Source organism: Panthera tigris, chromosome D3 (assembly GCF_018350195.1).
Source record: "Panthera tigris isolate Pti1 chromosome D3, P.tigris_Pti1_mat1.1, whole genome shotgun sequence".
Lineage (NCBI taxonomy): Eukaryota > Metazoa > Chordata > Mammalia > Carnivora > Felidae > Panthera > Panthera tigris.
This window is the reverse complement of record NC_056671.1, coordinates 22247355-22274085: the sequence shown is the minus strand read 5'-3', so window position 1 is coordinate 22274085 and position 26731 is coordinate 22247355. Positions and strand designations below refer to the sequence as shown.

Sequence of the window (26731 nt, the reverse complement as noted above, 5' to 3'; positions counted from 1 at the left end):
GATCACTGTTTGTGGGATTGAGCCCCCTGTTGGGCTCTGTGCTGACAGCACGAGCCTGCTTGGGATTCTCTCTCTTGCTCTCTCTCTTTCTGCCCTTCCCTGGCTCACACTCACGTGTGTGCTCTCTCTTTCTCTCAAAATAAACAAACTTTAAAAAAAAAGAAAAGAGGAGGTCTCTGCTCCTTACAGTGCTTCTGTGCCAAGGGAACAGTTGTAGCCATTTTCTATGAAGCACCAACTAAGTGCCCGTGTATGGATGCCAGAGCCTGAGCTGTGCAGCCTCTGTCTATTGGGGATTCTACCTGGTACTGCGGTAGTTCAGAGTAGGGCTCTCACCATTGTAATTTGTATCCAAAATAGTTTTGAGTCAAAGAACATTCTGGGAGACCCAGAGTTCATCAGTCTTTGCCATGGGTTACTCTGTTTGGCCAGCCCTCCCCACACAGCAAGGGCTCAAGAAATATTTGTTGAATGAGTGACTCAATGATGGAAGAAATTAATGAAAGATGAAATGTTGGTGAGTGTCCCCTACTGAATGGAGGGAGATTTGAAAAAAAAAAAAAAAAAAAACCCTCAGGAATTCATGAACATAATATTGAATGAAATAAGCCAGATACAAGAGAATGTTCAGCGTGATGACATTTGTATGAATTTCTAGAATGGGCAAGATAAATCTGTGATGATAGGAGTCAGAATCGTGGTTACCTGAAGATGGAAGGAAGAGAGCTAGGAAATGGCAGAGCTGGGGTTTAAACCAGAGGCCACTGCCAGCTAAGCCCATGTTCTTAACCCCTTAGCCAAACTGCTGCTCAGAAGCCATACAGCCCGGTTTCCCATCAGATTTTGAGAGCTCCTTTACAGCCTCTGCCAAATGATTGGCCAGGTTCCACTTGCATATTTCCAGTGACAGAGAGCTCATTACCTATATGCTTGCAAAGGAGAACTTGGGAGGAAGAGTTCTAGTCCTTATAACAGCCTCTGCTTTCTCCTGCTTGACCTCAGTTATCTTGTGACTGCCACACCTAGGGACTTTTATCCAGAAGTGGCCTGTCTCCTTGTCCAGTCCCTCCGGCTCAATGGGAAGGGTAGGGGTCATGGTGATAACTTTATAGTGGATTCTCTCACACACGCCATTCTTGTTCCTTTGAAGAGAAGAGAAGGCAAAAGTGTCATGGAGGATGATTTGGGAACAATTCAACAAATGTAAAATGTCCATATTCTATAACCCAACCATCTCTCTTCTTGCACATGCATCCAGAGATGGAGGGGCAAAGAAGCACAGAGCAGCAGGGTTTGTGAGAATAAAAACCTCGCAAACAATCTAAATGTCCATTGATGGAGGACTGGTTACAACACCAGAGTGTGTCCTTCCACTGAAGGATGCCAGAGCAGTTTAAAATGTTGGGAATGAGGTATCCACCCAAGAGAAATGAGAACACCCACATAACGACTTGCATGCAAACATTCATAGCAATATTATTCCTAATAGCCTCAAACTGGATACACTCCTAGAGTCCACCAACTGGCAAATGAACAAGCAAAATGTAGCATATCTGTACAATGGAATATTAGCAAAAAAAAAAAAAAAAATTAAAGAAAAGAAAACATGAGGGGTGCCTGGGTGGGTCAGTTGGTTAAGTGCCAGACAATTAACAGCTTAGGTCATGATCTCATGGTTTGTGGGTTCGAGCCCCGCATCCGGCTCTGTGCTGACAGCTCAGTCTAGAACCTGCTTCAGATTCTGTGCCTTTCTCTCTCTCTGCCCCTCCCCGACTCATGCTCTGTCTCTATCTCTCAAAAATAAACATTGAAAAAAAACTTTTTAAATTTCTTTTAATGTTTATTTTTGAGAGAGAGACAGAGTGCGAGCAGGGGAGGGACAGAGAGAGAAGGAGACACAGAATCCGAAGTAGGCTCCAGCCTCCAAGCTGTTAGCACAGAGCCCATTGTGGGGCTCGAACCCACCAGCTGTGAGATCATGACCTGAGCCGAAGTCGGATGCTCAACTGACTGAGCCACCCAGGCGCCCCTCCTTGGATAATTTTTTAACTTAAAACAAGCAAGCAAGCAAGCAAGAAAGAAAAGAAGCAATGCAAAAGAGCCTAGAGGCTACAGTCCATCCTCCAGCCCATCTTTTACAATTACTGGGCCCGTGGATTTAGGAAATTGTCATTTGTAAGCAGTAAATTGGATGTGTCTAAACTTAGAAAGGACTTCAGGAATGATCTAGTCCAGTTCCTTTGCTCTATAGGTGGAGAAACTGAGGCCCAGGGAGGGACTGCAGCCTGGCCAATGCCAAAGCTTATTGGGCTTGGGCCAGGGCTGCAGTCCACGCCCCGGATGAAGCTCCTAGCTCTGCCCCCGCACTATACTCTGCACAAATTGTTTCGTGTCTCTGGGAAGGGGGAGTTTATAAATTTGGCCACGTTTTGGAACAACAGAGCCATAAATGGACATGCCCGCAGGAGGCTGGGAGGTACCTGACCTTTGAGGCTGGGGGTGGGGAGGGGAAGGGAGAACAGGGCCAGCAGCCTCAGCCCTGGCCCAGATTCTTGCATCCAGGAGAAAAGAAAACTGGAGAAAGGAGCTAGTCCAGAGGGAGGCTGCAGATGAAGCAGGTAAACACGGAGGGCCACATGGACCTGGGTCAAAGGCCCCCCACCTACCACTGTTTGGCTGGGTAACCTTGGACACACGCCTTCACCTCTCTGAGCCTCAGTGGTCACCAAACCTGGTAAATGATGAGAACGTGTGGAAAGGTTATAAAAATGCAGATGACCAGGCCCCAACTCCAGCTTACAGAGAATCAGATTCTCCCAAGATGGGTCCCAGGCAACTGTATTTTCCAGAAGCATCTTGTGGTAGTCTGCATCACTAGAGAACTGGAATTCAGGAGTCACTGACATCAGCCTTAAAACAGGCTTCTCAAAATCATTATTTTTATTAGACTCTTGCCCATAGAGGAAAATCCGGGCTGCCTAGCATGCCATTCAAGGCCTCCACGGCAACAGAACAACTTCACCCCCTCCCCACTTCAGCCCTTTACATTCATCCCTCCGTTGTTTCAGCAAACAAGGTTGAGTGTCCCCTCTACAGCCCCACATAAAACCAGGTCTCTGCCTTCCCTGGCAGTCCAAAGTGGGAATAAATCAAATTCCACACTCCATGGTTCTCTTCCTTTTTTAAACACATTCACATTCACACTTTCCAAACGAGACAGTTCCTTCAAGTTAGACAGGCCACCATCCCATTTGGCTTCTCTTTTGATGGAAAATCCATATCCCCTCTTCCATGAAGTTTTCCAGCTGTTCTCTGCCCCCCCCCCCACCCAACCCCAGATGGAATCACTACCTATACAGGGCTCTACCCTCTAAATGAATGAGTAAATAAATGAGTGGAATTCCTGATTGATTTGCCTCCCGGCCCTGGCGCAGTTTGTAGCCAATAAAAATGTTTGTTGCAATACAATGAACACTGGATTCTCTGAGCCAACTCTGATCTGAATGCAACTACCACTGAAAAACATTCAGTCAGTCAACATTTACTGAATATGTATTATGCACCGGGCATGTGTAAACAAACCAGATCACTCCAGATGGGGTTAAGAGCAAAAATGAGTGCTCTGAGAGAGAACAATTCAGAGGTGCTGTTTCAAAGAGGGTGGTGAGGAAGCCCCTTGGAGCTGAGGCAGAGCTGGCCTGCAGAGCCCTAGAAGGGGTGACTTGATTTGGGTTTGAGAAGGGCTCTTGGGCTTCTAGGTGGTGAGTGGAGGTGGGGTGGGGACAGTGCCAGAGCCGAGTGATGTGATTAACAATGGTGTGGAGAGGTGGGGCCCAGCCACACGAAGACAGATGCCACAGGGGGGCCTGCAGCTTGGGTGGGACAGCTGATCTTCCAAACTTTAGAGTCTTTGATGCTCTGAGCCTTATGTTTTAAACTCACACACACACACACACACACACACACACACACACACACACACAAAGAAAACAAAATCCCTCAGAGCCTCAGAAGTTGGCTAAAGCCCATAGGATTGTCTGTTTTTTTAAAAAAAATATATTTTCCCACTGAATCTTCAGTTTTGTATTTCCAGCAGCTGGCATCCACCCAAGGGGACAAGTTAGCTGAGACAAACAGGCTTCCGTCCCTCTGTCATTGTCCTCTGGATCGCTCGTGGCTGCTAAAAGGGTCATTTCCTGAGGCCTCAGCAGGGCTAGGAGGGTGAGGTGTGGGGGCCAGGCCTTCCCACGGATGCAGCTGGGTCAGCTGCATTTCCCGAGAGGACATTGCTTTGGGGGAGGGGGTGGGGCAGGCAAAAAGCAGCCCCGGAGGTCAGGCAAGCAGCTCCGGCCCAACACTTCATTAGTAAGTCAGTCACTTGAGGTTTAACAAAACGATGTGGTGAGGTTCCCAGGCTAGCCCACAAGAAGAGCCTGTAGGTCTGATATTGGAGAGTCATTTGTGTAGGATGAGAGGAACTCAGCCCAAGAGAGGTTCTGGGCCACCTGATTTCAGGACTCACCAAATTCAGGCTAGGTGACCTGGGAATGATCCTTTAAGGTGAGGCTGGGCTGTGACTGGAACACAGAAAAGCCCTTCCCTCACTGGGAGGGGCAGGGGGCCCTGACTCTGGGACAGGGGACTCCAGGCATGGAGCCCACTCAACTCCATGACTATCTAAGCCACACACAAATTTTAAGTTACTAGGTTCAGCCCCTCCTAGTTATAATCTGGTTTCTTAAACTGATGCTCTGCCCCTGTGATGGGGAGGCTGCCAAGGCTGTGTCTGTCCCAAACCCATCAAATAACCTCCCACAAACCCATTAATCTTGTATCAGGATCATGCACCTTCCTCTCATGTCACTGTCCCTCATTGCTCTCCCAGTGTTCATTACACTGGCTTGCTTTGGGTTTCTCTTTCCTGCCCCGTGGCCTTTGCCCATGCTGTTCCCTCTGCCTGGATCAAGAGGCAAAGTGCTTCCTAGTTCCTTTTTCCTCCTAGAACTAACGCCAAATAGCAGTACTGATTTGTGCAGTAATTTGCATGATATCATCTTCCTCCAAAGCATCATTAAAGACGTTCTACCATTGGCCTCTAAATTGGCCACAGAAAGGGAAAGAAAGAAAAACGACAGTATGTGGAGGGGCTTTTTGGCCCGAGTCTGGAAGAGGTGCACATCCCTTCTGCTCACATTTCATTGTCTGAGAACATGGCCCCTCCTAACTACAAGAGAGACTGGGAAGTATGGTCTAGCTGGGCCTCAAAGAGGAAGAGATGGATATTCATGCATACTAGCTGACTATCACAGAAATGTGGCTCCCTGACACGAGAAGAAAGGGGTGATGGAGGCCTGGACAGGAAAAAGCCCCTGCTGTTGCAGTACACACCCTTCACATCCTTCCCCAGAGGGAGAGACATGTCTCCTGGGCCTGTGTCCACCTTTTCCTGTGAATGTAAAACTAATTAGTGGTCAACTCCTGGAGCAGACATAGCCCCTATCCCATGGACGATCACCTCTACCCACCAAAGGCTGCTCACTGAATGCCTGATGGTGTTGTTCTGGCCTCAGGAGCACACTGGAAGTGCCAAGAATTGGCACCCCCAGAAGTAGCCCTTGGCCATCGAAGGATAGAAAATTGGTGGATAGACAACCCAGCTCCCTAACCCTTTGGTTGGGATGGCTGAGGTATGGCCTACACGGTCTCTGGGAGGTCCCTAGTAGGGCTGAGCTCTGGTTGTTCACCACAGTAACTGCCTTGATAATGTTTCCCCTACTGGCTCACTTCCACTCCCTGTCTTGCTTCCCCACTCCCTGACAGGGATTCCCTGGGTTCACTTCCCAGATAGATTCCTGACACTTAAATATTTGTTTTAGGGTCTACTTCTGGGAGGACCCAAACTAAGGCAGCTCCCTGTGCTCAGGAACAATGACCCATACTCTCCTCCCCTACCATGTCCAGCCTTGTGCTTCAGGGATGCACAGACATCCTTTTGAATTACTTTTAGAAACACACAAAAACACATGTCAATGGATTGGTCATCTTGGCCAGGGCCTTGAGGCCAGGGAGAGGGCCTCATGTACTTGAAAACAAGCCTCGGAGGATTTATCTGCCCATTCTGTTTCTTTCCCACACACAGGAAAATCCTGGGCAGGCAGAGCTTCCTGACTCGGGGTGGGGGGGGGGGTGGGGAGAAGCTGACAGCGCAGGGTGAAGACTCTCCTCCTTACAAGAGAAAATGTCTGGGTGGTTTGAGGGAATGACTGTTACCTTCCTCACTGACTGGAGAAAGGGAAAGTTCAGAATTCTGAGTTCTAGTCCTCAGTCTGCCACTAGTTTACTGTGTTACTCCGGGCTGTTCCCTCCCCCTGGGCCTCAGATTCCCATCTATACAGGTAGAATAATTGTGCACCAGGATATCTTAGCATTGCTACATTCTGCATTTCTTCTGAACTCAGATCCAGGCCTGGCACACTATTTCACTTGTGAAAACTTTTAAGGGATTCAGGAAGTTAAAGCATACAAGTATGTGGAGTATTTTGGAAAACCAGTATTAGCAACAATTAAGAAGAGTTATAGTGATTTGTCCTGTTAATGGAATTTTCCATGGAAAAATACTTTTTAAACATATATTTTCTTAATATATTGGCATTCACTAGCAACTTTTCTCTTTTCTTTTTTCCAGGCTCGCTCTGGTCTCTACTTTACAGGCCAAGTTACTTTGACCAACGAGATCATGTTGTTCACTCTCTTAAAACTCATTCATGGATACACAGTGTCAAGCAGGGCCTCCCACAGTGCTTTGCACAATAGCGAATGATTGATTATTGAATTGAATTTGATTTCCAAGCTACTGTGGCCCAAGAAGACACCTTAGAAATGCTTGTTAGAATTGTGTCTAAAGTAAAAGCTAAAAGGCTATGAGTAAACGTGAGGGAAAGCTTATCTGAGAGTAAGGTGCTTGGTATGGACATTGTGGTATTGGTTTTGGTACTCAGTTGGCCTTTTAGCTTCATTTCAGCTTGTAGATAGATGAAGTCATTGCACAAGTTACTCCAGTTAAGTGAGTTGCTATTGTGCATGCGGACCATATTGGTTAGGGATGCATTAAGCTGCAAGTTGTAGGATACAGTAGCTTAAACCATAACCACATTGATTGCTTGCTTGTCTGCAAATCTGGATGCAGGTGGGCATAGAGTTAGTCCACCTGCTTAATGATGTTATAAAGACACAGGTCCTTTTTAAAAAAAAAAAATTAATACTTATTTTTGAGAGAGAGAGAGAGAGAGAGAGAGAGAGAGAGAGAGAGAGAGAGATTGAGAGCTCATGCATGAGCAGGGGAGGGGCAGAGAGAGAGGGAGACACAGAATCCAAAGCAGGCATCAGGCTCCGAGCTCTGAGCTGTCAGCACAGAGCCTGATGTGGGACTCGAACTCACAAACCACAAGATCATGACCTGAGCCAAAGTTGGACGCTTAACCAACTGAGCCATCCAGGCGCCCCAACACAGGTCCTTTCTACTTTTTCACTCCTCTAACCTTATTTTCAGGGCCTCATGGTCCCAAGATGGCTGTCATTTCTATAAGTATCATCCTTGTTTAAGGAGGGTAATACCCCTGAGCTCTCCTCTCCCTTTTGATCCTTTTATGAGGAAAGCTTCCTAGAAGCACCCTAGCATACTTTCCCTATGTCTTACTAGTCAGAACTAGGTTACATGAACGTTCATATTAGTTACCCATTGCTGGGGAACAAATAACCCCAAACCTAGATTCTTAACACTGCCGTAAATATTTTCCTATCTCTCAGTTTCTGTGGGTCAGTTGGGGATGGTGTAGTTTGGTGGTTCTGAATCAGGATCTCTTAGGGGCGATTTGTGCCTGTGTCTTCATTTATAAAGATGACTACATGATGACATGGAGAATTCGATGCCACTGAAAGAAAAGTTTAACATTACTCACAGTTCTCCTAGAAACAAGAGGCACAGCATGTGTGTGGGGCCATAGGGGGAAGCACCAGTGTTGATCAGGAGGCAGAAAGGAGCAAGAGAAAGCCAAGGCCATAACCTTCATTAGGGTTTCTGTGGGATAGGCAAGGAAAGGCAGGGTAATGTTTGGGTAGTTTGGGTAATTCCAGTGGGCTCCAGGGCACAGGGGCTGTCCCTAGTTGTCTAGTACCTGGCTTTGGGATGATCTAAGTCAAGGGAAATATTAGCTTGGTATATGAGTTAGATAAAGAAGTGTCAGGGGGGTATGGACTCAGGATTGGTTGGTTTGTACATAAAAGGTGGGCTCACCAACAGGTTGTTTACTGTCTCTAGGAATTAGCTAGCTCTGGGTGGGGCAGTCTTTTACCAGCCAGCAAGGCCCCCCAAAGATGTTTAAACATCATAAAATATAGAAAAGTTAAAATATGATTAATATAGGGGTGCCTGGCTGGCTCCATTGGTAGAGCATGTGACTCTTGATCTCAGGGTTGTAAGTTCAACCCCCAAATTGAGTGTAGATATTACTTAAAAAATCTTAGGGCACCTGGTGGCTCAGTCAGTTAAGCATCTGACTTCAGTTCAGGTCATGATTTTGTCGTTTGTGGGTTCAAGCCCCACATCAGGCTCTCTGCTGTCAGCACAGAGCCTGCTTTGGATTCTCTCTCTCCCCCTCTCTCTCTCTCTCCACCCTTCCCCTGCTTATGCGCATTCTCCCTCAAAAATAAATAAATGTTTAAAAAATAAATAAATCAAATCTTAAAAAATATATGATTAATACAAAGATATCTCTGGCTGATGCTGCAAGTCAAAATGTTGGCCCACATTCAAAGGTTTGACTGGGGCTGGAGCCACTTTCCAGGTCTCTCACTCACATGCCTGGCATGTTGGTGCTGGCTACTAGTGGCAGGACTTACTTCCTCCCATGTGGGCCTCTCCACAGGGCTGTTGAGTGTCCTCACACTATGGTGGTTAATTTCCCCGAGAGCAAGTAATAATCTAAGAGAGCAAGGTAACAGCAACAATGGTTTTCATGACCTACCCTCAGAAGTCACTCTTTGAAATGAGTCACTAAGTCTAGCCTACATTCAAGGTTGTGGGGATGAATTTCCACCTTTTCAAAAGGAGGGTGTCAAAAAAATTTACAGACATATTTTAAGGCCACCAGACCATTCCTGACTGCAAGGGAGTCTGGAAAGGCAAAAGAGAACAGGATTGTTGTGACTAGCTTAGACTAATCATGATTGACTCATAGCCTGGGATACAATCCCACCCCAGACAAAAATCAGGGTTCAGTTAATGAGGAAAGAGAGGGAAGGCTGGTGGGGAAGCATTTTATCTGCCACAATGGTGATGATAAAGATGAAGGGGACTAAGGTTTCCAGGTATCCTGATATTGCATGAGACATATTCCTACTAAAACATTATTTGTTGCTTACATGAAAGTCAGTTTGTTTTTTTTTAAAGAGAGAGAGAGAGTCTCAAGCATGCTCTGCACTCAGTGGCGTGGAACCAGATGCAGGGCTCAATCCCACAACCCTGGGATCGTGACCTGAGCCAAAATCAAGAGTCAGACACTCAACCAACCAAACCACCCAGGTGCCCTTCTGAAAGTCAAATTTAACTGGTGTCTTCTATTTTCATTTGCTAAAAATCTAGCTCCCATGGTGGGAAATAAGTCTTCAATGGTCATGGAAGGAAGCCAGTGAGGAGGTGGCACTTCTTAGGAAGGAGGAGCTAAAGGAAGCCTGGGGGTTCCTGGAAGAGGAACAGATGTTTCAAAGCCTAGGGTAGGTTCCTTTTGGTGGGGGAGAGCAGGAGGGTGAGGTTGAGGCTTTCTGTGGTCCCAGTCTTTCTCTCCTCTGCTCCCAGGCCACCTCCACATCCACCCAACACCAACACCAACACCCCCAACACCACCATTTCCTCCATTTTGATCTCAAAAGATATCCAGGAAGCTCTATCTAGAGGTATCTCTCTGCAACACCCTGAAAAACCAACTCATAAAGCCAAAGTAGGGGCTGCGGGCAGCGTGGCAAAGTGCATGAGTGGTGTGAGAACTTGGAGCCTGTGTGACCTCAAGCAAGGCCCTCCCCTCTCTGGGCTTCCCTTTCCTTGGCTGTATAATGATGGTTGGTCTAAATCGTCTCCAAGGGCCCTTTTACTTGGCCTACGTGTCTCCTTCCCAAAAAGGAACAAAAAGACATGGGTGGTTTCTCTCGTCCCGTCTCCAAGCCAAATTCAGACGAAAATGTCCAGGGTGACATAGATTTAATATAAACAGTGGTGCACTGATACTCACAAATACCCCAAAAGGAGTCCCAGATGAGCTATTTTTATCCTTAAAACACACACACACACATACACACACACACATACTCACTCCAACCCCCATCACCCCCACCCATAAATTCTTCCAGTTGGTTTTTACAAGACAAGAGTTCCAGTTAAGAGTGCTAATTAAACAGCTTTGACTGTGGGCAGAAGGGAGGCTGGCGAAAATCTTCTCTCTGGGCATGATGTCATCATAATTGTGCATTTCTCATGACCCAAGAATGTGAGTGTGTTTGCACTGCACGTTGAAGCCAGTGATGCAAGTGTGGCCTGGTAAACAGGCCCCAGACAGGCAGGCCCTGCAAGGAGCCGCCGTGCAGAGGCCTGGCGGAGGCCCAGGTTGCTCTTAACTCCTTCCTGGCAGGACTGGCTGGTGGGCTGCTGAGGTTTGGCTAGGGAGCCTTCTCTACTCAGCCCTTGCTTCTCTCCCAGCCAGGGTCCCTGCTGGTGACAAGCTCTGAATGTGGAGTCACTGAGACCTGAATTCTACCCACCTGCACCATTTGCTTGCTCGAGGGCCTGGGGTATGTGACTCCTCTGCCCTGAGCCTCAGTTTTCTCATCTGAGAAAATGGGGAGATGAATCAGGGCTTCAGTCCCTTGTCTTCAACTCTACAGTCCACAAAGCCCAAATATCCAAGGGCTTTTCCATATATTTGAAGAAAACTCGTGTGGAGGCCAAACCTGGGGCCCCACTTAGACTCAATACTTAAACTTCTCACTACAGCAATATTCATATATTTGATTGGAGATGGGTGGGCCCAGTCCCCACCAGATTAAAAAAAATTTTTAATGTTTATTTATTTTCGAGAGAGAGAGAGAAACAGAGTGCGAGGAGGGGAGGGGCAGAGAGAGAGGGAGACACAGAATCCAAGGCAGGCTCCAGGCTCTAAGCTGTCAGCACAGAGCCCGATGCAGGGCTTGAACTCATGAACTGTGAGATCATGACCTGAGTCAAGTCAGACGCTTAACTGACTGAGCCACCCAGGCGTCCCCAGCTCACCTTTTAAAACCCCCAAAATTCTGAGTTCTGAAACCTGACCAGCCCCAAGAGTGTTGATCAGGGGTTGTAGGCCTGGGGCACCTGCCTTTTGTTCACTGGGAGACGTACTAAGACACTGCCTTCTGCTGAAAAGGCCTCCCTGAGCACAGGGCTTAGCTCTGTGTCAGCTGTGTCCCAAGCTGCCAGCTCAGTGCCTGGAACACAGCAGTCACCCAACCAACAGCTATTGAATCAATAGCTGAAGTTACTCATACCCCATAAATGCTGGGGTGTTGATCAAGGGGAAACTGAGGCCCGAGCCTCTGAGATAGCCTTCCCTGGATCCTTTCCCACAGAGGGAGTTCTGACTTTCCCCAAAAAAGGTAGCTGCTCACATTTCTGTGTTGGCCTGCTCACAAACAGCTTGGTGACCCCCCTCCGACATTCCAGAGCAGCCTCCTCCCCGGCTGGCTGGTTTGCGGGCATCAACGAGTTTTCTTTGGCAGAAGGTTCAACTGATTGGGAAAAAAAAAAAAAAAAAGGCGGGGCGGGGGGGGGGAACAAGTTGAAAGCTGGAGGTGGGGAAGGGGTGGTCACAGGGTAGAGTGGGGGCTTCTGGGGAAGCTGAGATCTGCCAGCTGGCCTGAGACTGTGGACCAGATTCTGGGACCCTTCTGAGGACTGTGACTGTGTCAGTAAGCTCCTGTCTTAATCCTAGAACTGGAGAATTACCCAGACCTGTGCAGAGCTGCCAGGATGGAAAAGGCCTCCCCGGTGTGGTCTGACCTATTCCCAGCTGCTGTGGAGCCCCGAGTAACTCCCTTTTCCTCTCTGGGTCTTCGCATGATAAGGTTGGAGAATCCAGCAAAACAAAGCTGACATTATAGACACAGACTTGAGTCCAGGCCCAGGCTCTTCCTCTGATTGGACAGGGAGTTAGAGCCAGTCACTTTCCTTCTCTGAGCCTCAGTCACCTCATCTGTAAAATGGCACTGAGTTATAGGGATTGTGTCCTGATGAATGTGTTTGGCACATAGTAGTGATAAAGGAATGTTAGTAAATTACCCTTGGCCTGGATAGCCCTCCTGATCTGATGTTCTATGTTAGGCACTAAGCACAGTAATAACCTCATTGTCTGAGCACCCACTATGTTCCAGGCACTGTGCTAAGTGATTTACAAGCATTATTTTTTTCCATCTTCCCAATATCTCTCAAATGGGTACCAGCCTATCCCCATTTGTCAGAGGAGAAGATAAGGTTCTGAAAAGTGAAGTGACTCTCCCAAGGCTGCACAGTTAGTGAGAAGCAGAGCTGGATCTTCTGGACTCTAAACACTTCATACCAGGCTTCAAGAAAGATCTAGCAGCTAATTCTGTGCTCAGCTCCTTGAAGCAAGAGATTCCAAGCCCAGCTGGGCCACACCCTGATGTAACATATGACCAGTGCAGGGGCCTCAGTTCCCCTATTGGAACCATGGGGAAGATCCTCCTTACTCTGCAGCGCTGAGGTAAGGATGCTGGTGACCTTGAGAAGGATTTGCAAGCTATGAGATAGGACAGGCACTCTCAAAGGCTCAGAAATGGGGACCAAGGGAAAGAATTAATCCTTTCTAGTCTCCCTAGCAAGTATCAGATCAGCCATGGAGAGGCTGGAGTAGGGAAAGTGAGGGATAGTTGCATTGGAAAGGCTCTGGGTTAAGGGAACTACTCAGAAGCTAAGAAGTGAAGAAGTGGTCCCAGCCCTCCCCTAGGACCTGACCTTCACCACAGTCTGTCCATCCATTAAGAGTTGGGCAGAACTGCCTCTAGAGTCCAATGGATCAGAGTTCAAGTCTCAGTGCCACCCATCTCCACTGGGCATCCTTTGGACTTCCCCTCTCTTCATGTCAGTCTTCCCAACTGTGAAATGGAGGTGATAACAAGAGCCTCATCAGGACTGTAGTGAAGACAAGCCTTGCCCAAGGATATTGGTTGAATAATTATCTCCTGGCACCTGGTCTGCAAGGCTTCTAGTCTGGAAGGAGAGACTATATATAAAGTGTCTGGCACAGGTAGGTGCCCACTGGATGGATGGATGGAAGGAAGGAAGGAAGGAAGGAAGGAAGGAAGGAAGGAAGGAGAAAAGGTAGGAAGGAGAGGGAAAAAGAGGGAAGGGGAGGGGAGGGAGGAAGGAAGGAAGGTATGGATGGATGTGATGAGCATCTTACTCTAAGTCACACAGTCTGGAAGTAACTATTCCTGACCTCACACTGGGCACCAACGAAAGCACAAGAGCTGGTTAGAGAGAGGCACTCCCTGAGCAAAGTTTTGGAGTTAGGAATTATTACAGCATGGATAAGACACTGGTCTCACTTGCTCAACAAGATCCTATGAGGAAGGGGATCTGATTACAGGCTCTCCCAGAGTCCTTTGGGGCAAACCCACCAGTTTGTACGGGGAGTAAGGCCCCACGGCCCAGAGGAGCAGGCAGGAGCAAGCCCAGCCTGGGGGTCAGGCCTCAGAGGGCCTGGTATGGCCATATTTGGTTTTCAAGGAACTGGGAGGCTTCTTACCAGCTCTGCTGCCCACGCACGGGAGTAAGGCCACCCACAGTTGCTGAGTCAGGCAGACAGTTGGGGTCGGGAGCAGAGGCCCCACAAACAGGCGACTGTAGCACAGTTGTCCAGAGCCTGGCCTCTAGAGTCAAGAAGATGTGGATTCAAATCCTGCCTGACTCTGATAACTGTGTGACTAGGCCAGCCACATCACCTTTCAGAGATTCTGTTTCCTTTACCTGTAAAATAAAATGACAGCAGTAAGGACGAGCGCCATGACTGAGTTTACTATGTGCCAGTCTGTGCTGAGGGTTCTGCCTGCATTATCTTGCTTAATTCTCATCACGATAGAGAAGTATTTTTATTGTACCCATGAAACACAACACGTGAGACCAGTGTTTCTCATTTGTGCCTCAATAATTCCTGATCCCAAGCCTTTGCTACAGTCTCCTCCACCTGGAGTGCCTCTCTCTCCCTCACCAGCTCTATGTGTTCTTTGGTGTCCAGTACGGGATTCTGACTGTGGGACGTGGCTATCCCCAGACGAGGAAGCTGAGGCACACAGAAGCGAGGTCACATGCAAGTAAGAGACATAGCTAGGAATAGCTAGGAAGTACGGAGCAACTTCCCCACCTTCCCATTTCTATGATATCATCACTTCCCTACTCAAATACCTCCACCTGCCCCTATAAAACAATTCTCCCCCTTTCCCAGTTTACAGTTTGCTGCCAAAGCCTAAAAAAGCCTGCTCAGGCCCTCCTAACCGCCCCATGCAGAAGGTAGGCTAGACAGCACCGCCATTTTATGGATGGGAAAACCGAGGCTCAGAGAACTAAAGCAACTTGCCTGAGAATTAGCAACCAGCCAGAGGGGCAACCAGAATTAGGCTGCAATGCTGACTCCCATTCCAGTGCTCTCTCCATCACAGTAAGCTGACCCTCCACGTTTTGAGAAGAGAGTTTCACCTCTCCTCCCAGTCAAGCCACCTCTAGACAGATGTAAGGATAAAAGAGAAAATGGGGGTGCCTGGGTGGCTCAGATTCTTGATTCTGGCTCAGGTCATGAACCCAGGGTCATGGGATCTAGTCCATGTCAGGCTCCATGCTGAGCGTGGAGCCTGCTTAAGATTTTCTCTACCCCGCTCCCCGCCCCTCTCTCCCTCTGCCTCCTCCCCCATTCACGCTCTCTCTCTAAAATAAATAAAATAAAATATATTTTAAAAATTAAAAAAAAAGAGAGAAAATGAATCTGAGGCCCACTTGAAAGGAAAGGTCAGGCAAGACTAGTAGGGCATTTTGCAGATAGATAAAGAAATCTGGCCTGATCTGAAAATCATAAAAGAATGAAGTGAATGAACAAGCTATAACAGTTCTGAATCAGATCATCCCCTCGTGACATGCAGGAGACCAGAACAGCTTTCTAAACTCATTAGCTCATCTCACTCGTTTCGGAGGTACCTCTTGCCCTACCATGTGTCGGTAGCCGTGCTGTGCTGAGAGCCAGGCGAGAACTCTGCCCCAGAGGAATCATTACCTGGGTGCTTCCCAGACTCGGGGATTTTACATCCCAGTAAAGTGTTCTCCCCAAATGCGGCCACATTTTGTTATTTGTCAAAGAACATTAAAGAAAAGGAAAAATAAAGCATTACTTTCTACTCCCACCAAAAAATTTAATAAGGACTAATCTCAGAATCTAGCAATTTAAAAAAATTACCTTTATAACTCACCACATTGTTCTAGTTTTCTCCCTAGCCGCAGGCTGATGCAAACTGTATCTAAGTGGGCATTTGGCAATTCCAAGATGAGTGGGAGAGAGAAAACATCCACAGAAATCATTCAGAGTAGCTATATTCTTTGGGAGTCTTTGGGTTGAGAGCTACATAAAACTATCCTGGCTACCTTAATACAGATTTTTGGGGAAGGGATTTTATTGGTAGATTGGATTCTAGGGATTATGTAGTAGACAGTAGGGTCAACCAACCAACCTACACCTGGCAAGGACAGAAAACTCCAAAAACAAATAGAATTAGGTCTCTCTCGGTTACACTCTCGCTCTCTGCTTCTCTCTGTTACCGGTCTTCCCTCTCTAGTGGCAGATAGGGTTCCCCCACGTAGCAGAGAAAGTGATGGTTAACAGCTCCCATGTTTCATAACTCATGCCACCATAGACAGATCAATTAACTTCTCAGTTCCAGTAGGGGGGAGGGGAGGGGTCCCGGAAAGTGTCTGATTGGCCCAACTGAGTCAGGTGTCTACCCCTGGACCAATCAACTGTGGCTTGGGATTGGTCCGTAAAAACATGGCAGCTTCCATGAAAAGTCATGGTTGGAGTCAGAAGAGGGAAGAAGATCTAGGCCAGAGGGCTGGGCGGAAAATATCATAAATGTCCATTGTGGAGATGGTAAATGCCCTAATAAAGGTGCAGATAAAGTATCACAGGAGTTCAAGGGAAGACGACATGATTTCTAGCTGTGGAGATCAAGTAGACCTTCTTGGAAGAAGATCTGAGCTGAGAATATGTGGAATATACAGAGATTCTAAATGCCATTTCAAATTCAAAGAGAAAAATAATAAGTACTGGTAGAGGAGAAGGTGTCATCTGAAGAAGCTATATAGTAATGCTTTACTTTGTCAAGATTTTTATTATTTTTAAAAAATGAGATATAATTCATATATCAAATTTATAAAATATTTTATTATTAAATAATTTTAGACTTATAGAAAGTTGCAAAAGTAGTTCAGAGTTCTGCTAAAGTCTTCACCTTCTGTACCCCTCACCTAGTTCCCCCTAATATTAACATCTTACACGACCTTGATACAACAATCAGAACCAGGAAATTACCACTAATAGAATACTATCGACTAACCTACAGAGCTTGTTTGAATTTTGCCAGTTTTACTTTTGCTGTAATCCAGAATCCCACATTGCATTTAATTGTTATGTCTGCTTAGTCTCCTCTAATCTGTGACAGTTCCCCCAATCTCTCTTTTCTCTTGTAACCTTGACACTGAAGAGTGATGGTAAGTCATTTTACAAAACAGCCCTCAATTTGAATGTCTAATGTTTTCTCATAATTGGATCAAGATTATGCATTTTTGGCAAGAATGCCACAGAAGCAATGCTGTACCCTTCTTAGTGCATCATTCAGGGGCTACATTCTGTCAACGTGATTTATTACCAGTGATGTTAACATCGATCACTTGGTTAAGGAGCCATCTGGCAAGTTTCTCTGTTGAAAAGGGCCCGTTTGTAATTAGTAAGCATCTTGTGGGGGAGATAGTTAAGACTACACAAAAATATAAATTTCTCATCATTTAAAAAGTGCTATCAAATGTACACTTTCTACTTTTATTCCGCAAACATCAACTGTACACCCACTAAGCGCTGGTCCAAGATAATGGCTTGGTTATGTATGGCCCCATGACCTTGTTAGACCGTAGGATCCTTATCTGTAAAATGGGTATAATTCTGTCTTACCATCCAGGGCTGCCAAGGATAAAGGAGAACCATGCTTGTTGAAAGTGTTCTGTAATGCTAGCTGGGATTGTTCATTCTCCTTCTGGGGATCTCCACTTTGTTGTCACTTCCACCTATCATAGGTCTTCATTTCCATCCTGCCTGCATCCATGCCTGCAGGCTTCTGTCTGTTCTCACTGACCAGACTCCCTCAGCCTATTTGCCAAGCCTTATTTGTGATGTCATTTAATAAGTTTTGGAGACAAAAGGTGAGCCCTGTAGAGACTGACAATTTCCTCCAGAATCTCTGTCTATAATTTTGGGAGCTGCCTCAAGGTGTTGAGTGACACCTGGGACCCATGGGTGGCAGGTGGGAGGTCCTTTCTTCCATGATAGAAATAAGTGGAAGAAGTAGGAATTGCCTTCCTCCAATAATGTGTTGGCCCTGAAAAGGAAACTCTTACACCCCACAGAGTATTGAACAAGCTTGGATGGATACTTGTCTCTTACAGAGAGCTCTAACATGGGCATACTTTATTTATTTATGCATTTATGTATGTACGTATTTATTTATTTATTTATTTATTTATTTAGGAGAGAGAGCAGAAAGAGAAGGAGAGAGAGAATCTTAAGCAGGCTCCATGCCCAGTGCAGAGCCCGACATGGGGCTTGATCTCATGATGGTGAGATGACCTGTGCCAAAGTCAAGAGTCAGATGTTTAACAGACTGAACCACTCAGGCACCCCTAACATGGGCATACTTTAAATTAACAACTTCATAATGCCAAAGGATGAGCTCACCCCTGACTCAACCTCCTAATTGCTAATTTGAGAACAAGACTTTAGCAAACCAAGAAAGAGGCACAAGTTAAGTAGCAAGTCTCACTAACCTTAGCTGTCACAGTCACTCCTGGGGTTGAATTCAACCTTTTTAATTTTTTTTTCCTAATGTGTATTTATCTTTGAGAGAGAGAAAGAGAGAGAGTGGGAGTAGGGGAGGGACAGAGAGAGAGGTAGACACAGAATGCGAAGCAGGCTCCTGGCTCTGAGCTGTCAGCACAAAGGCCAACGTGGGGCCTGAACTCACGAATGGCAAGATCATGACCTGTGCCAAAGTCAGATGCTTAACTGACTGAACCACCCAGGTGCCCCGAATTCAGAGACAGGAGCCATCCATGCTTGGCTGGTTCTTTGTACCAGATCATTATGAAGATCAATATGATAGAGGATGAAAGTGCTTTGGAACTTCTATAGGACCAAGTCAATATTGCTTCTCCCATTCTGTCCCAAGGGCAGCTTTTAGGAACTGCTTGCCCAGAGTAAAGAAGGAAGGTTGAAGCCCCCCAGCTCTGACATCAGCACAAGCCACCCTCTGCCTTCCTTCAGCCAAGCAGATGAGCACCTCAAAATAGAGCCCTCTAAGTAGAGACCCAGCAGCATACAGGGCATTCCCTCCTGGGTCCTGAGCAGTTTCCTCCTGGACAAGTCACAGGCCTGGGTTTCTCCCACCCATCTAATATCTGGGACGCAAGCTGCTGTAGGTTGGACTCTTGCCCCACTAGCACCTGGGCAGGAATTTGTGGCAGCATCTCAAGACTATTTGCCAATTTTATTGACCTCTCCCCAGTGGGCCCTGGGAAACACCATCCCCTGTAGACCACTAAGGCAACAGCTCTTCTCAAAGGCCTAGGAACCTTCAGGTTTAAGAGACTTCCTCCCTCCTATCACCCAGTTGATTCTTGTGGCCACAAACCCAAACTACAGAGTGCACATGAATCCCCCTGAAAATCTTTTTGAAATACAGATTCTGGTTCAGTAGGTTTGGGGTGAGGCCTAAGACTGTTTCCACCAAGTGCCCAGAAGATGCCAAAGCTGCTGGTCCACAGACCACACTCTGAATGCAAGAAGTGTTTACTTCTAACCAACAGGCTGATCACAAGGAGGTCTGGAAAGCAGAAAACAATTTGAACTGAAACAACGACTTTGTTGTTTCTACCTTGAAATTTTTATAATCTTGATACCACTTCTGATGGCCTTCCAGCAGAGTCTCATTTTGCTCAATGTGATCCAGGGAGGTTTCTAGTTTTTGCAAACAAAGAACCTTTCCAAATACCACAAAGCAGTTTGCCCCCCAAGGTAAGAAAGGTTTACTCTCCCTCAGTCCACTCCTTATCTTCCAGCCCCAACCACCACAGCCTGGTTAGAGCCATCTGCTTCTCAAAAGAATCAAGTCCTTTGTAGGGGGACATTTAAATCTCCAACAACATAAAAGCGGTTTTCAAACATTACCCTGGGGATTCCTTATTGCCCTCTCTTAATATTTTTCCAGAAAGAGGGGCATCTGGGTGCCTCAGTCGGGTAAGTGTCTGACTTCAGCTCAGGTCATGATCTCACAGTTCTTGAGTTTGAGCACCACGTCAGGCTCTGTGCTGACAGCTCAGAGCCTGGAGCCTGCTTGAGATTCTGTGTCTCCCTCTTGCTCTCTGCCCCTCCCCCATTCCTACTCTGTCTCTCTCTCTCTCTCTCAAAAATAAAATAAAAACATTGAAAATATATTTTTTTCCAGAAAGAGACCTGAGGTTCCTTTCTGAGCTTCAGTCCCTCGTTCTCCTCCCAGCCCCTTAGCTGTCTTGTGCATTAATTAGCTGGTAACTAATTACTCCCTAATTGTCAACCAGCTGACCCATTACAGGTTCCCACCCACATCAGTGACAGGACAGGGGGTCAGGGCGAACCCCCTTCCTGTTGGCAGAGACTTGGCTGGGTTTACTTCTCCTGACCCCGCCCCCAGAAGGGGGAGTTATCCACCTGATTGGTCAGATTTCAGAATCCTGACTGGTCTTTGGTGGAGTGTAAGGCATTCTTTTCAAGATCCCAATCTCCACAGGTCCACTGGGGATTTAGGGCAGAACCCCTTGGAGGATTCACTTCAGAAGGAAGCAGCTACCCTGGGGGAATGCAGACCCAGGCTGGAGACGAGGGAGAAATAAAAATGCAGATTATCCTGTGAAATTTCCCGATTTTCAAATGTCAACAACAAATTCAAAAAGTGTTTTTTTATTTTTTTCTAATGTTTATTTCTTTATTTTGAGAGAGAGAGAGAGAGAGAGTGTGTGTGTGTGTGTGTGTGTGTGTGTGTGCGCGCGTGCGCGTGCGCCAGTGGGGGAGGGGAAGAGAGATGGGGAGAGGGAGAGAGAATCCCAGACAGGCTCTGCACTCTTAGCTCAGAGGCTGATGCAGAGCTCGATCTCACAAACCAAAGACCATGACCTGAGCCAAAATCAAGAGTTAGATGCTTAACGAACTAAGCCACCCAGGTGCCCTTAAATTTTTTTTTTTTTTTGAGAGAGAGCACACACAAGCGGGGGACAGGGGCAGAGGGAGAGAGGGAGAGAGGGAGAGAGAGAGAGAGAGAGAGAGAGAGAGAGAGAGAGAATCTTGAGCAGGCTCTATGCTCAGTGAGGAGCCCAAGGTGGGGCTCGATCCCACAACCCTGGAATCATGACCTGAGCTGAAATCAAGAGTCAGACGCTCAAACGACTGAGCTACCTAGGTGCCCCCAAAAAGCTTTTTAAAAGCCCTGTAGGCCAGATACATGTCTATGGGCAGGACCTGACCCAATGGGCACTATGGGTACGGTGAGGTTTGGTGAATATCTAGAGGTGTAAGGGTGATGGAGAGGAGTGAGGAAGGATGCTACCTACATCCCGGATTCTGGAACACCCTTACTGGCAAAGATGTGCTCCAGGAGGAACTCACTGCCACAGGCATATTGAGCAGCTACCATGTGCAAGGTTCTGTGCGAGGTTGGGGGTTACAAAGCACACTGTGAGGTTTCACACTTCTCCAAGGCAGGATGGGCAAATGGCAGGAGACCTGGGTTCTAGTCCTGGCTTGCCCTCCTGTAATTACTTTGTGTCCTCAGGCTAGTTCATCATCTCTGGGATTCACACACAGCCTGTGTTAGCAACAGGTTAACTAAATCGTGTGAGGAAAGATTATGAAGGACCTTGAGTGTCTGTGTAGGGAGTTTGGGCTGGATCTGATTAGGGGGTAGAAGCCACTGCAGGTTCTTGAGCAGGGGAATGACATTCTGAGTAAAGTATTTCAGGAAAATCAATCAGGCCACCAGTGCAGAGAAGAGGGTCCCATATCATCCAGGTGTGGTGTCTGAGACAGCAACTAAAGCTTATGCAAATCAGATCTTATCATCCCTAGCTCAAAAGCCTTCAGTGGCTCCCTACAGTCCTCACAGTGAAGTCCTTCTTACTGTGGTCCATAGGCAGGACCAACTTCACAGGTGTATGATCTGTGCAGTTCCCCAGGGTCCCGTGCTTGGGTTAATGCTCTACTGTTACCATCTTGAAATTCTTAATAGTTTGTTTGTTTGTTTTTTAACAAGGGGCTTCATGTTTTCATTTTGGACCAGACCCCACAAATTATATGGCTAGTACCACCCATAGGGACCCTTTGGTCTGGTTCCTGCTCCCCTCTCCCTTCTCATTCCCACCCCCCTCCCCCCACTCTCTTACCCTTCAAACTCCAGTCACAGACCGTCAGCTCCAAAATACCTGTCAAGTCTCAGCATATGCTCACGAACCTCTGACTGGCTGGCTGCAAAGGGAGGCTCAGAGATGGGTCAAATGGGGAAGGAGGGGAGGCCACCTCTTTCCCATCTTGGACCTTTCCTTCTGTGTGAGCAGACATTTTCAGAATGCCCAGACCACACACCCAGCAGGGTCTGCTCTGGCTCTGGCCTTTCCCCAGCTGGAGCCCATTAGCTCCAGACCCTCTTGCCCTGCCCCTTTCTCAGTGATGGGACAATCCTAGAAGTGGATTGGGAAGGGAATGAATTTTACAGGGCCAAACTGTAGTCTAAAGGAAGCAATAATGAGGGCATTTTAGACTTCTGTCAGCAGAATAGACATGGGTGCTTGGGGGCTTTGTGCTTATAAAGGTTTGTTGAGTGACTAATATACAACCGAGGGAATTTTTTCTTCTCTTAACCAAGTAAATAAAACCATTCACACACACCACAAGAGGTAGGAGGAAGGGACAGAATTTGCACAAAACATAATAAATGTGCTGACCCTGGCAAGGTAAGATCAGAAATAACATCACATCTGTCCAGGTGGCTCACATTTATTAGGCAGTGCTCACATACCAGGATCTAAGCTAAGCTCTTGACGCACATAAGCTCCTGAATGTTCACCCCACCCTATGAGGTTGGAACTATTCCTCTCCTCATTTTGTGGATGAGAAAGCTGAAGCCCAGAGAAACTAAGTAACTTGCCTAATGTCACACAGTGAAGAAGTGAGAGTTGAGACTTATACCCAGACCTGTCCAACTCTAGATCTGTCCTGAATGCTTCACTACCACAAAATAGCTACTAACTGGCTCGCTGTATGATTTCAGGCAAATTCCTCAACCTCTCTGAGCCTCAGATTCTTCACCTATAACTTGTCCCTTATTTAAACCACCCTGTGCTAGTGCTGGTAATAATTTTTTTTTAATTTTTTTTTTGATGTTTATTTATTTTTGAGAGAGACAGAGACAGAATGTGAGTGGGTTGGGGTAGAGAGAGAGGGAGACACAGAATCCGAAGCAGGCTCCAGTCTCTGAGCTGTCAGCACAGAGCCTGACACAGGGCTCAAACTCATGAACTGTGAGATCATGACCTGAGCTGAAGTGGGACACTCAACCGACTGAGCCATCCAGGCACCCCTGGAATTAATTCTTTTTAGATATTAGGTCTCTGCTTGACCCTTCATGACAGCCTGGTGAGAGAGAGAATGTGGCAGAAACAATGCTTTATGTTCTCCACCATGTTCCCTCTTCCTGGGCACAAAGGAAGGGCGCATCCTCATCTTCCCTTGCAGTTAGTAGAGTCATGTGGCTACATTCTGGCCAATGAAATGACATGTCACCCCTGGGCAAAGCAATTAAGAGTAGGTGAGCCTCATTTGATTTTTAGGCTCCCTTTCCACATGCAGAAGATTCAAAAATGGATTCCAGGGAGGGCCTGAAGGAGTCATTGCTTGGAAGAGAGGTGCCTACCAAGAGAAATGGGTTAGGAGAGGGCTGCTCTTTATCAGACTTTATGTGAGTAAAAAATAAACTCTGCTTGGGTTAAGCCACTGAGATTTTCAGTTTGTTACATTAATTACACTGAATGAAACTGTATACCAGGGGGGGCCTGGCTGGCTCAGTTGGAAGAGCATGTGACTCTTGATCTCAGGGCCATGAGTTCAAGCCCCACGTTGGGTGTAAACATTACTTAAATAAATAAATAAACTGGGGCGCCTGGGTGGCTCAGTCGGTTAAGCGTCCGACTTCAGCTCAGGTCACGATCTCACGGTCTGTGAGTTCAAGCCCCGCGTCGGGCTCTGGGCTGATGGCTCAGAGCCTGGAGCCTGCTTCCGATTCTGTGTCTCCCTCTCTCTCTGCCCCTCCCCCGTTCATGCTCTGTCTCTCTCTGTCTCAAAAATAAATAAAACGTTAAAAAAAAATTTTAAAAATAAATAAATAAATAAACTAAAATAAAGGAGGGGGACATCTGGGTGGCTCAGTCAGTTGAACATCTGACTTCATTTCAGGTCATGATCTCACGGTTAGTGAGTTCGAGCCTTATATCCGGCTCTGCTCTCAGCACAGAACCCACTTCAGATCCTCTGTCTTCCTCTCTCTCTACTCCTCCCCCACCTCTCAAAGACAAATAAACATTAAAAAAAAAACAAAACTGGGGGCCCCTGGGTGGCTCAGTTGGTTGAGCATCCAACTTCAGCTCAGGTCATGATCTCACAGTTCATGGGTTCAAGCCCTGTGTCAGGCTCTGCTCTGGCAGTGTGGAGTCTGCTTAGGATTCCCTCTCTCTGCCCCTCCCCCATTTGTACTCTCTCTCTCAAAATAAGTAAATAAACTTAATAAAAAGTGTATGCCAGTTATTAATTGCCACAGCAATGCTGCATAACAAATCACCCCAAACTGAGTGCAATAAAACAGTAACCATTTATTTAACTCATGATTTCATGGATTGACAATTTGGGCTGGGCTCAGCCAAAGGTTCTTCTGGTCTCAGCTGGGCTTACTCATTCATCTGTGGTCAGCTGTTGGATCAGCTGGTGACTGACTAGCACAGCCTCAGCTAGGACAACTCATTCCTGTTCCAGTGGTCTCTCATCCTCATGCAGCACAGCCCAGATTTGTTCATGTGACAGCTGAGAAGGTTCCAACAGAACAAGCAGAAGCTACAGGATCCCTTAAGGTCCAGGCTCAGAACTGGCAGTGTCAACTTCCCTGAATTCTATGGGCCAGAATTAGTCATATGGCTGAGCCCTGATGCAGGGGGTAAGGAAATAGATTCTCCTGATGGGATGGGTTTCAAGGTCACATTGCAAATGGGCTTGCTTACAGGGAGGCAAAGCATTGAAGTTATTTTTTTTTTTTAATGTTTATTTTTGAGAGGGGGGAGGGGCAGAGAGAGAGGGAGACAGAGGATCTGAAGCAGGCTCTGCACTGACAGCACAGAACCCAATGCAGGACTCAAACTCAAGAACTATGAGATCATGACCTGAGCAGAAGTCAGACACTTAACGGACTGAGCCACCCAGGCACTCCGCATTGAAGTAATTTTTGCAAACAATCTACTACAGGAAGTATTAGTGCCCCCATTTGAAAGACAAGGAAACTGAGGCCCAGGAAGATGAAGTAGATAGTGAATGGAAGAATTGGGATTTAAGCAAAACCTGAAGCACTCTTCAAGCCCCAAGTTTCGCTAGTGACTCTGAGAAATGGACCTCTTCGTCCAGAAGGAATCTTTCCACCTCTGCAAGCTGAACCTAGAATCTAGCACCCTAGCCTCCTGGGGGAAGAGGTCTCAAAATCTGGAACTTGCTCTAGCCTTTGGAAGAACAGGGCATCCTTACAGAAATTTGAGACTACAGAACATCTTGAGCTCCAAGCCTGAAGCGTCTGTGACTGCAGTAAACTGGGGCTAGCAGATGATTCTTCCCCTCCTGGCCTTCATACATCAGATGTCCCTAAAGACCTACTTTGCTGTGTGACCCAGGCATAGCCCACACCCCACTCTGTGCCTCAGTATTAGGAAGCAAGTGTAAAGAGAGAAGAGTTCAGCCTCTGGAATCACAGCACTGGCCTCCAATCCTGACTCTTGCTGTTTGTCCTGGGCAAGTCCCTTCTCCTCTCTGAGCCTCACATTTCTCTCTCTTCTATAAAACAGGTACAAGAAGAGTCCCTACCATGGAGGCTGCTGTAAGAATTGAATGAGTGTGGGGCACCTGGATGGCTCAGTCAGTTAAGTGTCCGACTTTAACTCAGGTCATGACCTCACAGTTCGTGAGTTCAAGCCCCGCGTTGGGCTCTGTGCTGACAGCTCAGAGCCTGGAACCTGCTTCCGATTCTGTGTCTCCCTCTCTCTCTGCCCCCTGCCCTGCTCACACTCTGTCTCTCAAAAAGTGAATAAACATTAAAATAAAATTAAAAAGAAAAAAGAATTGAATGAGTGAATACATAATGTAAATGCACGATGTAAACAACCCACTATCCTCAAGATGGGCACCTACTATCTGGCAGGTGGTATTAGTATCATCTCAACCAAACCCCCATTTTACAGAGAAGAAAACAGAAGTTAAGGCAGGTGATGCAATTTTCCAAAGCCACACGGCTAAGGAGCAGTGATGTCCCAGCATACTCAGGTTTATCTGATTCCAGAAGCCAAGGTCCTAACTTCCCTAGAGTTTGAGAGTCCTGGGTTAGAGTTTGAGAGTCCTGGGTTTGAGTCTCAACTCTGCCCCTTCAGCCACATGACTTTGGGCAAGTCCCTTTTCTCTTTGGGTCTTTTTTCCTCATAAAAATAAATGTTTTTCCCATAATACCTCAAATGGGAAAAATACACAGAAAATGCTTAGTGCAGCATCCAGGACAGACATGTATATGCTCAGCAATTAGAGGCTGCCATAATCATTAGAGGAGAGTTGCTTAAGTCTCTGTGCCTCAGTTTCTCTATCCATCAAATAGCATTAATAATAGTCTTATCTTATTGGAGTGGCCATGAGGAATAAGTGAGTTACTGTGAGCTAGGCTTTAGCACAAAGCTTGGCACATGCATATACTTCATAAGCACTCGCTTTTATTTTTAAAGTCCTGAAACCTGTTTCAGGCCAGCACAAGACAGTAGGGGACCCTAGCAATCCACTGGCTGCAGCTCCAGGCATTGCCTTTGCTGCCACTCAGCTATTATTAGGCCCAGAGTCCTCCTCTCATTTCCAGATGGGGAGCTAGAAGGGTGGGCAGGGCCGGGCCTGGCTGGCGGATGGCTGGGAAAGCTGCTTGGAGGCCGGTTTGGGTTTGGGCCCCACCCCGCCTGCCCTCCCTCGCCTGCAGCCGGTCCAGCTGCCACGTCTACACTTGGCTCTGAGGTCTGCAC

The 26731-nt window shown here is 46.9% G+C and overlaps 1 long non-coding RNA gene across 3 annotated transcripts in view; it reads right to left on the bottom strand.

Moving 5' to 3' along the window:
- Positions 1-626: 626 nt before the first annotated feature.
- LOC107179661 overlaps positions 627-26731 on the bottom strand; it is a 30372-nt gene continuing 4267 nt past the window's right edge. The window contains exons 1-5 of one of the 3 annotated variants that reach the window (XR_006209826.1): positions 17307-17460; positions 13848-14068; positions 13055-13194; positions 11692-11811; positions 627-1142 (exon numbers count right to left, since the gene is read on the bottom strand). This is a non-coding gene — a long non-coding RNA (uncharacterized LOC107179661). Of the gene's footprint in view, positions 1143-11691; positions 11812-13054; positions 13195-13847; positions 14069-17306; positions 17461-26731 lie in introns of those variants that run through there. The other 2 variants (XR_006209824.1, XR_006209825.1) reach the window with 2 other exon arrangements.